Below are 10,883 nucleotides of genomic sequence, written 5' to 3'. Positions count from 1 at the left end.
TGTTGGTCGACCACTCCGACATTTGTACACAATCTGTCTGACTGTGGATTGGTGGAGGCCAAACTCTTTAGACATGGTTTTGTAACCTTTTCCAGCCTGATGAACATCAACTCTTTTTCTGAGGTCCTCAGAAATCTCCTTTGTTCGTGCCATGATACACTTCCACAAACATGTGTTGTGAAGAGCAGACTTTGATCGATCCTGTTCTTTAAATAACACAGGGTGCCCACTCACACCTGATTGTCATCCCATTGATTGAAAACACCTGACTTGAATTTCACCTTCAAACTAACTGATCATCCTAGAGGTTCACATACTTTTGCCACTCACAAATATGTAATATTCGATCATTTTCCTTCATAAATAAATGACCAAGTATAATATTTTTGTCTCATTTGTTTAACTGGTTTCTCTTTATCTACTTTTAGGACTTGAGTGAAAATCTGATGATGTTTTAGGTCATATTTATATATGACCTAAGAAATATAGAAAATTCTAAAGGGTTCTCAAACTTTCAAGCACAACTGTAAGTACAGAAGGAAATCAAAATAAAACCAACCACGTGGCACAAAAGTTTAGTATCATTTGGTCTGTTGAGAGAAAGCCACACACCGGGGCCATGAAAAGGTTGACACACAAGAAGATGGCTGAGCTATCATGCACAGCTGGTCTTCTTTTAAAATTTACAATTGTTCAAAAATGACATATATAAACCATTTCAAAATGTGTGTGTAATCACAAGAAACAGATTGATACTCAACAACTGTCTTGGTTTGAATGATGGACATACAGTATTTGTCAAAGTTTTTTAGCCTTTCCCATAGACAGCAATGTAAAGCATCAGTGCAGGTAAAATATATTTATATGTCACAATTTCACATGGCAAATACATATATAGCGTGTTTGTGAAGAAACAAGTGACTTGCAAAATGGCAAACATCCTTAAATAAATTAACACATTTAGACAAACCACATAAATATAAGGAGACACCAGTTGTTTCTAAGACAAGCCCAAAAAACAGAAGACGCCGGCACTGTGACAAAACTGTACGTTTCTAATGAGCTTCTTCTTTTAGATGACCACAAAGGGACACAGCAGCATTTCCAACAGTAACACAAAATCAAATGGAGCAAGAGAATGAAGAGAATAAGGATGCACATGTCGCAGCTTCTGTGGTGGGCTGGCGCCCTGCCCGGGGTTTGTTTCCTGCCTTGTGCCCTGTGTTGGCTGGGATTGGCTCCAGCAGACCCCCGTGACCCTGTAGTTGGGACATAGCGGGTTGGATCTATGGGTTGGATAATGGATGGATGGATGTTACAGCGTCTTTCTCTTTCAGACACATGGACACCATCTGAATGGCCTGAGACCAATCTGTAATTCGACTGTTTGTTGAATTCATATTCAGTGGAACCTCGGTTCAAGAGTATAATTCGTTCCGGAAACATGCTTGCAGTCCAAAGCACTCGTATATCAAAGTGAATTTCCCCACAAGAAATAACTCAGATGATTCGTTCCACAATCCAAAACTATTCATATAAAAATGATTAATACAAAATATAAAGTAAAAATACATAAAACAAATTAACCTGCACTTTACCTTTGAAAAGAATTATGGCAGGTGTGAGTGAGTTTCTAAACTCTTGTGAGATTCCACCCAACGGGACGACACGCGGAAGAGCGTCCCAAAGCAATCGCAGTCTCCCAGCGCTGTAGCAGTTCGCCATATAAGCAAATCCAAAAAGATCGCGGACATGCAATCAGCACCTGCCATCGATGGGTGATACAAGGAACATTATAAAGATCCCGCTGCAATAAATAACAACGCTGTTGCTGTTTCAAGTTAAATAAAGCTGGTGTTGTTAAAGTACTGACACTCAGCTTCGTGTTTTGGGGCCCAAGATGGGGACTCGCACTTCACAGCACACACACACAGTCACAATGCTGTAGTAAACAGTATACACTCGTACGGATGTTGACTACAGTGGGATGCAAAAGTTTGGTCAACCTTGTTAATAGTCATTATTTTCCTGTATAAATCGTTGGTTGTTACGATAAAAAACGTCAGTTAAATATATCATATAGGAGACACACACAGTGATATTTGAGAAGTGAAATGAAGTTTATTGGATTTACAGAAAGTGTGCAATAATTGTTCAAACAAAATCAGGCAGGTGCATAAATTTGGGCACCACAAAAAAGAAATGAAATCAATATTTAGTAGATCCGCCTTTTGCAGAAATTACAGCTTCTAAACGCTTCCTGTAGGTTCCAATGAGAGTCTGGATTGTGGTTGAAGATATTTTGGACCATTCCTCTTTACAAAACATCTCTAGTTCATTCAGGTTTGATGGCTTCCGAGCATGGACAGCTCTCTTTAACTCACACCACAGATTTTCAATTCTATTCAGGTCTGGGGACTGAGATGGCCATTCCAGAACATTATACTTGTTCCTCTGCATGAATGCCTTAGTGGATTTTGAGCAGTGTTTTGGGTCGTTGTCTTGTTGAAAGATCCAGCCCCGGCGCAGCTTCAGCTTTGTCACTGATTCCTGGACATTGGTCTCCAGAATCTGCTGATACTGAGTGGAATCCATGCGTCCCTCAACTTTGACAAGATTCCCAGTCCCTGCACTGGCCACACAGCATGATGGAACCACCACCATATTTTACAGTAGGTAGAAGGTGTTTTTCTTGGAATGCTGTGTTCTTTTTCCTCCATGCATAACGCCCCTTGTTATGCCCAAATAACTCAATTTTAGTTTCATCAGTCCACAGCACCTTATTCCAAAATGAAGCTGGCTTGTCCAAATGTGCTTGAGCAGACCTCAAGCGGCTCTGTTTGTGCTTCCTCTACATCACTCTCGCATACGGCATCTCCTTGTGTCAAGTGCGCCGAATGGTTGAACGATGCCCAGTGACTCCATCTGCTGCAAGATGATGTTGTAGGTCTTTGGTGTATAACAGAATGGAAGCAAAGTCTGTTAATCAGAAATTAAACAAAACTCTGCACTGATGATCGCCTGCTTAGCCTCCTCTGCACTAAAAGAAAAGATCAGCAATGTTGGCATTTTCAATCTCTAACCAAAACCTTCCACCTACCAACTTCAGGAAAGCGGAGGTGAAACTCTGACATACAAAGCCAACAGCCGCCATCACCCAGTAGCCGTCCACCACCACAGTTTCTATTTCTTGCTTTCTGACGCTTTGCTAATTCGTCTAGTTGAGGATATCATGAGTGTTCTCTGCCTCCTTTATTGCAATATCCGTGAAAAGTCTTTAATGTTTACAAATCACCGGTACATTCAGTGTTGAGAACCTTTAACCGTAGGTGTAAAAAGGCTTCAGGAAGCTGGGGGGTATGAATGGGAACCCGCTACAGCGCACTGATTTTAATTAATGTGGTCTGAAACTCCGATGTAGAATTCAGTAAATATTCCGAGTAGGTTTTCTTCTTTCTTTCTTTCTTTCTTTCTTTCTTTAGGCTCTGGGAAAATAAGACTAGTGCAGAAAAGAGAATGGAATTAGAAGATGTAAATGTTGGCCGATATAAAAAAAGAAAGATGATTCATAAAGAATAGCAAAGGAAATGGAGAGGGGAAGCAAACCATAAAATTGTTAGAAAGGTTCAAAGTCAAGATGTAAGCAGCAGAATGTGTTCATTGCACTAACGTTTCTGCTGGCTACTTTATAATGAAAAGTGCAAAACCGCTACCTGAAGAAGACCTTTGTTATCATTTGAGATGACGAAATGTGTGCTGCCACAATACCGTCCTCCATATCGTCTTGTACTGCACTGATTAGGTTTGGAAAATGATTAAATAAACATGAAAGAGGCGACATGATGTAACATGTAGGTAGGTACAAGGATAAAACTGAATAGAAAAAGCCCTGAGGCATTAAATAAAGGTAATCTTCAATGAGGGTGGCACGGTGGCAGTGCTGCTGCCTCGCAGTTAGGAGACCTGAGTTCGTTTTCCTGGTTCTCCCCGTGTCTGCGTGGGTTTCCTCCCACAGTCCAAAGACATGCAGGTTTGGTGCACTGGCGGTTCTAAATTGTAAATAGTGTGTGTGTGTGCGTGTGCCCTGCGATGGGCTGGCGCACTGCCCGGGGTTTTTTCCTGCCTTGTGCCGTGTTGGCTGGGATTGGCTCCAGCAGACCCCTGTGATCCTATGGGTTGGAAAATGACTGACTGACTAATCTTCAATGAAATTCCAATATGCCTGATTTACTTTTTAACAACTAGGGGGCTTTGCCCCCTGCTCACTTTGCTCGCCAACCCCCCTGTCTGCGCTACACGCCAGTAACTTCACGTCTCTGATTAGTGTAAAAAAGGTTTAAAGGCTAACAAAGAGAGTCGGCCAATTCAAGTCGTATGAAATCTGTGACTGCTATTGACCCTAAAAAACCTTATTGGTTTTGTCAGCAGCCATCGCACCTGCACGTCAGAAGTGTGTTTGGGCCCCACCAGTACTTGGACTGGGAGAACATCTAAGAAAAGCTTGGGTTGGTGCTGGAAGAGGATGTTGGCGAGGCCATAAGGGAGCACTTACCCTGTGGTCCGAGTGTGGATCCCAACGTCCCAGTGCAGTGACAGGGACACTGTGCTGTAAAAATAGTGCCATCCTTCAGATGACATATCGAACTGAGGCCACGACTCTCTGTAGTCATAAATCATCCTTGGCCATTCCTTCGTAACGAGTAGGGTGTTTCTCGATGTCCAGCCTGCTCTCTCCAGCCCCCAATCGCCCCAGGTCTCCGACTGGCTGCCTCCCTTACCACTTCACCACCTGGTAACGAATGTGCGGCTATCATGGCATCCCCCCATGTAAAGTGCTTTGAGTGTCTTGAAGTGTTAATACTGTATAAGCACAAAGTCTTATTATTAACTAGTGGACGCCCGGCATAGCATATGGTGGTGTAAGAATAGGAACGGAAAACAGTGAGAAAGGAATTCAGAAATCAAGAAGAAAGAAATACTTCTTGAAAGACGCAGTTGTGAATAGGTGTTTTGCTGGAGACGACAGATAATGAGTCAAAAGATCTAATCTCAGAAAGAGCTTGAATTACAGATTCACCACCATAAACTCCAGATGTTGCCATGTATTGATAGTACTCCTGACTTGTTGTGATAACTCGACTTGCGTTGGAAAGAACAACAGGAAGAACATCTCCAAAACTGTCCTAATGTGATGCAACAAAATCTATTGCCCTATGTCGTAGTGAGAGTGCATTACCTACTGATAGGAACAGGCAGTTGCTGGATCCCGGAATACAGATGACGTTGTACAAAAACCCATCAACAGAGAAGATACTGTCGTTCATTTTATAACAAAGGCTTAGGAAGCAACCGTCGCAGTATAATGAAAACAGCAAGAAGCGAATCCAATGCCAATGGCCGAGAGAGTACCTTCCTGTAGCAGGCTATGGAAAAGACTCCCAGGCACAGACATGGCCAAAGTGAAAGGTCACGCAGTCAGGTTATCGGGTGATGACGGGACACCAATGGGGTTATGAGAGGGGAGCAGGGAACGTAGTAGTCCGAAGGAGGAATAGAAATCGAGAAAAGCGGCGTGGGGGAGGGTTAGGAAAAGGACGAATAGGAATCGAGAAATGCCGTGTGGGCGGGACCGGGTTTGAAGAGGAAGCAGGACAAACCAGAAGAGAAATCTATATACCTATATATATATATATATATATATATATATATATATATATATATATATATATATATATAAGAAATAATTACTGGAGTACCCCTAATGACTACTAGTACCAGTATTTTATTAGACTATTATTATTTCATTATAATTCTGTTAGATATACAACTGGGCTTGTGGCTTTCCTATGCCATACAGATGTGATAACAACATTTTTATTTTATCAAAAACGTCTTTGGTATAAGCCTCACTTTCAATTCATTCAGATGTATATACCACACTAAAGTATTTCTTAAATATATTAGTTACTTCTTTAAGAAAGCCACAGGGGACGCACAAACCATCCATCCATCTATTTTCTAGCCCGCTGAATCAGAATACAGGGTCACGGGGGTCTGCAGGAGCCAATCCCAGCCAACACAGGGCACAAGGCAGGAACCAATCCTGGGCAGGGTGCCAACCCACCGCAGGACACACACAAACACACCCACACACCAAGCACACACTAGGGCCAATTTAGAATCGCCAATCCACCTAACCTGCATGTCTTTGGATTGTGGGAGGAAACCGGAGCGCCCGGAGGAAACCCCACGCAGACACGGGAGAACATGCAAACTCCACGCAGGGAGGACCCGGGAAGCGAACCCGGGTCTCCTAACTGCGAGGTAGCTGCGCTACCACTGCGCCACCGTGCCGCCCTTACGAACAAACCAATATGTTTCTTTGTGCCAGTCCCAAGGCCGGATAAATGGGGAGGGTTACGTCAGGAAGGGCTTCCGGTGTTAAATTTTGCCAAATCAATATGTGGACAATACAAGTTTCCACCCCGGATCGGTGGAGCCCCGGGTTAACAACGACTGCCACCAGTACTGCTAGCCAACAGGGTGCTGGCGGAAATTGGTCTACTGTTGGCTGAAGAAGGAGAAGAAGAGGGGGGGAGACATGTCCAGAGGCAGGAGGAGAAGAGGTAAGTAAAATGGATGTGGAGAGAGAGGACATGCAGGTGATGGGTGTAACAGAGGAAGATGCAGAGGACAGAAAGATATGGAAGAAGATGATCTTGCGCAACCACTAACGGGAGCGGCCGAAAGAAGAAGAAAATGAGTTACTTCTTTCTGCTTAGGAACTTCTACATATGCAGTATATCACTGATTTCTGCTATTGAATTTCTTCTTCCTTGTATAACTGCTGGACCAGAAAAGCTACTGCTGTTTTCGACGGTGACAGTAAGAGTGATGACTTGGGTAGCAGTTGTTCATTTCCCATGTGGTGTACACATCACTATCAATAAGGCATTAGTATTTTTCACTTTTTGTCTTGATCTTCTATTGTTCTTTCAGTGATGTGTGTGTGATGTTGGCACAGCAGTTCTATAAAAGATGGCAGTGTGCACAACAAAGCATCAGAACGTCAATTCAATCAAACAAATGAAGTTTGTGACGGACTTCATGCTCACATACCAGCCAGAAACAAATTGGGTAAAGAATTACTCATTTTATTATTTTGTTTTGAGATCTGATCCTTTGTCCTTGTGTTGAAAGATTAATAAAGATTATCACAGAGGATCATCACCACAACATCCAAAATGCTGCAGTCCAATCTAGGATCCACTAAGTACAGTGCTGAGCTGCCAAAATAAGAGGAGGAGTAAAAATGGGATTCATGGGAGAGCAGCAAGGTGGAAACCTCTGTGATTCAGGAATCATATCAATGCTCATCTTGGTTTGCAAAGAAACATCTGGAGGATGCCCCGGCCTTTTGGAATAATGATCTACAGACAGACCAGTCAAAAGTAGAATGCATTGCATGATACGGGTCATGTGCCGTCTAGTGTAAAGCTGTAACCACATTCACCAGAAAGAACATCATATCTAGAATAAAACAACATGGCAGTCGTAGTGTGAGGTTATGGAGATGCTTTGCTGCCTCAGGACCCTGAAGACTTGCCATGACTGCTCAAGAAGAGTAACTAATGATATGTCCGTGACCTGTAGCTGAATGGTGACTGCAAGACAAAGACCCAAAACACAAAAGCAAGTGAACTGAATGGCTCAAAAGAAACAAGGTCTTGGAGTGGTCTACTCAAAATCTTGACTTGAACCCAGTGGAGGAGCTGTGGCCAAGTCTGACACAAGAAGTTCAGCCCGCCATCCTACCAATGTTTATGTATTAAAGCATTTCTTCAAAGAAGCGAATATTCCTCAACAGCAACGTGAAAGACTGATATCACAATAGCAGAGGCTTGAAACTAGGGGGCAAATACTTTTTCACACAGGATGACTGGGATGTTAGATAATTGTTACTTGAATAAAGCAAGTTTAAAAACTGTATTGTGTGTTCATACAGGTTCCCCATCTCGAATAGTGTATTTTGTCCAAAGAGTTAAGGTCATTCACTGTGTAAATTATGCAAAAACAGAGGAATCTGGGAAAGGGCAAATGGTTTTTCAATCTGTCACTGCCGAGGTGAAGAGGTAAAACTCTGAGGTCCTGTCCCACCTCTGGCGCCTCTAGGTAGGTGACTTGAGAGTAAGAGAGACGGAGACATAGCATCAACCCCTGTGGGGATAACGTGGTAAAAGTAATCTGTGTTGCGTAATCAGATTACTTTTTTAAAGTTACGTAATGCAACACTTACTTTCTTGAAGTAAAAAATATCTTCATTCCTTTATAAAAAAAAAAAAAAGTCTGTTATCATGGATGATTATTTCAGAAATTCGAGGGAGAAAAAAAAAAGTATGCAAAGACGTTGCCTGCTGTCGGTGTAAAGCCCAATTGGCACTTGACACACCCGCACTGGTTTACAGGAGCTGCACGGCCATAACCGTGTCAGAGGTGGTAACACGTCCCCTCAGGCACATTCTAATTATGTGGCCATTCTGACGCCCCGCTGCGTCCTAAATGATGAAATTCAAGGACAGGCTGCTATTGACTGATGAACGAGGGGCGCAACAGCTCATCAAAACGCAAGGAAGACGTGCAAAAATATCTGACGTGGAACTTCACCAATTAGGTTACCAACCCACGGAACTATTATACCTGCTGCTTTTGGTTAATGGCTCGGAGACGCCACCTTCACCTTACCCCCCAATTTTTTAAAGCTAACAATTACAGGCACATCAGCCAAGTCTCACTTCCTCTACTGTGACATTGACCAAACACCGCCACCTACTGACAAGACTATCAATGTGCTAACAGGGCTGCAAAGCAAAGTAGCAAAGCATTTTGGTCGCCGACAGTGGAAAGTATAAATAAGGCTTCAGGGCAGGAGTGTCGAACTCCAGTCCTGGGGGGCCGCAGTGGCATTCTAACCATCTTCTTCATTAGCGACCAGTTTTTGCTAATTAACTTCTTTTGCCTTAATTTTAATTAACTTGACTCAGGCCCCTTTGTTGTTTCTTTTTCTTTAATTAGCAGCCAAATAATAATGAGACACAAAACAAGGCACCATATGAGCAGTTCACCTGTGCCTATCACACAATATCTGAAAATAAAGAAAGGTGAAGGTCAGTGAGGTTGATCTCTCAGGTCACCTGAACATTTTGATGGTGTTCTTAAAAAAAAACAGAAACATCATCAGTTTTGGAAATGTCTGCTGTGGCAGAATAAGAGCAGCAACAGGCCATGGAATTAAACAACAGGTTTAATTCACAGCAAGAATTGGCTTCTCATTAACAACCTGGTTGGAGTTTGAAGCTCCAGTTTAGCTGGTCATCTGTCGGCTCGTTTCAGGTCTCATTTCAGTTTGGCTCTCATTTAATGAAGTAAGAATCAATTCAGAGCACTGAATCCTTAAAAACAGGGCTATTAAAATGAAAAGAAAAAAGTTAATTAGAATTGAAAACTGGTCATTGATTAGGAAAAGGGTTAGAATGAAAACCTGCAGCCCCTGCAGCCCACCAGGCCTGGAGTTCGACACCCCTGCGCACTTGATGTACAGTACGGTAAGAAGCCGCTGTGTCTGCAGCCCTCCTGCGCTCGCTGCTCCTCAGACAGATCTCGGACACCTCACAGTGGGACAGGATTTGGAAAACACAAGAAAGTGATCAAAAGTGGGCTGTGATTCAGGTCAGTTTCATGAAGGTTCATATACGAGTTTAGCATTAAACTGTCCAGTCCAATGTGCAGTTCTTTTATACAAAAGAAGTAACAAAATGGTTACAACGCATTTCATTTTATAGTAAGTGACATACTATGTGCTACTTTTATTCTTGTAAGTAAAGTTACTTTTCAAAGTCATGTTCCCCAGCACTGTGGTTTACTGTTGGAGTTTTCTACCTCAGGCAGGACTTGATACACAATTAACCTTTGTCACAATTCTAGGTTTACAGTATGAACATTTATAATGAACAACTCATGGGTGAAGTTCTCTCTTTAATCTCTAGTTTCCTTATACAATATGTTTTGTTCACTTTTTTCTACCTATTATACAGAAATCAGCACCCCTCTGAATAACCGGGTTTACCTCATTAGCTGTAAGCAGGGTCTCCGAACGAGTCGATGCACCAGCAGCCCCTCCAGTCGTCTTGTCACAGGTGGAGTGAAACAGCCGGCCCACCCAACCGCTGTTCGGCCTAAACTGACCTTGGAGAGTTAAATGGGTCACTTGCAGGAAGACCGTTTCAAACTTCTTTCTGGATTTCAAAACAGGACTTTTAGTATAAATTAAGTGCAGCGATAAAATAAAACGGAGAAGAAATTTTTTAAAATTATAAATATGTTTAATTTTGTTCTCTCAATGCCACCTTTAAAACCTAGATGTACAATGCTATTCTAGTGAGCTTTTCCACGTATATACCGGAGAATTGGTCACTAAATTTTAACTTACATAAAATTCTTCACAACTTGGCTCATGGGTTTAAACATAATGCTTTTACTCCTTGCTAATTACAGTAAAATGTACAAGATCATGTAATTACACACTGTATATATTCATTAAGGGTTCAAAAGTATTTACAAATATGTATAGAGCTTCTGAAGGAAAAAAAAAGGGAAGAGAGATCTGAATGAACCGAGGAGACAAATACATGAACAAGACTGAATTACTACGTTGTGCTAAGTGGTCCAAGTGAAACAAACACCACAACTGAAATCATCAGGGGCTTGTAGACAGTTACCTGCAGTCGGCGCAACTGAGAAGGGGCGCAGGGAGAGGAGAGGAGCGGGTCAAAGCGGCGCCCTGTTGTTCTGGATCAATGTGCAAACATTACTGTGTGGTAATACGA

The 10,883-nt window shown here is 42.3% G+C and overlaps 1 protein-coding gene across 2 annotated transcripts in view; it reads right to left on the bottom strand.

Annotated features, from left to right (window-relative positions):
• Positions 1-10,357: 10,357 nt before the first annotated feature.
• Positions 10,358-10,883, bottom strand: part of ube2j2 (ubiquitin-conjugating enzyme E2, J2 (UBC6 homolog, yeast)) — a 46,130-nt gene continuing 45,604 nt past the window's right edge. For both annotated transcript variants that reach the window (XM_039755733.1, XM_039755732.1), the window contains exon 7: positions 10,358-10,883. This exon is cut by the window's right edge and continues 1,399 nt beyond it. The gene's annotated coding sequence lies outside the window, so the exon portion shown is untranslated.

Source organism: Polypterus senegalus, chromosome 6 (assembly GCF_016835505.1).
Source record: "Polypterus senegalus isolate Bchr_013 chromosome 6, ASM1683550v1, whole genome shotgun sequence".
In the NCBI taxonomy this organism is placed as follows: Eukaryota; Metazoa; Chordata; class Cladistia; order Polypteriformes; family Polypteridae; genus Polypterus; species Polypterus senegalus.
Note: the sequence above shows the minus strand (reverse complement) of the source record. Positions and strands in the feature narration are given on the sequence as shown.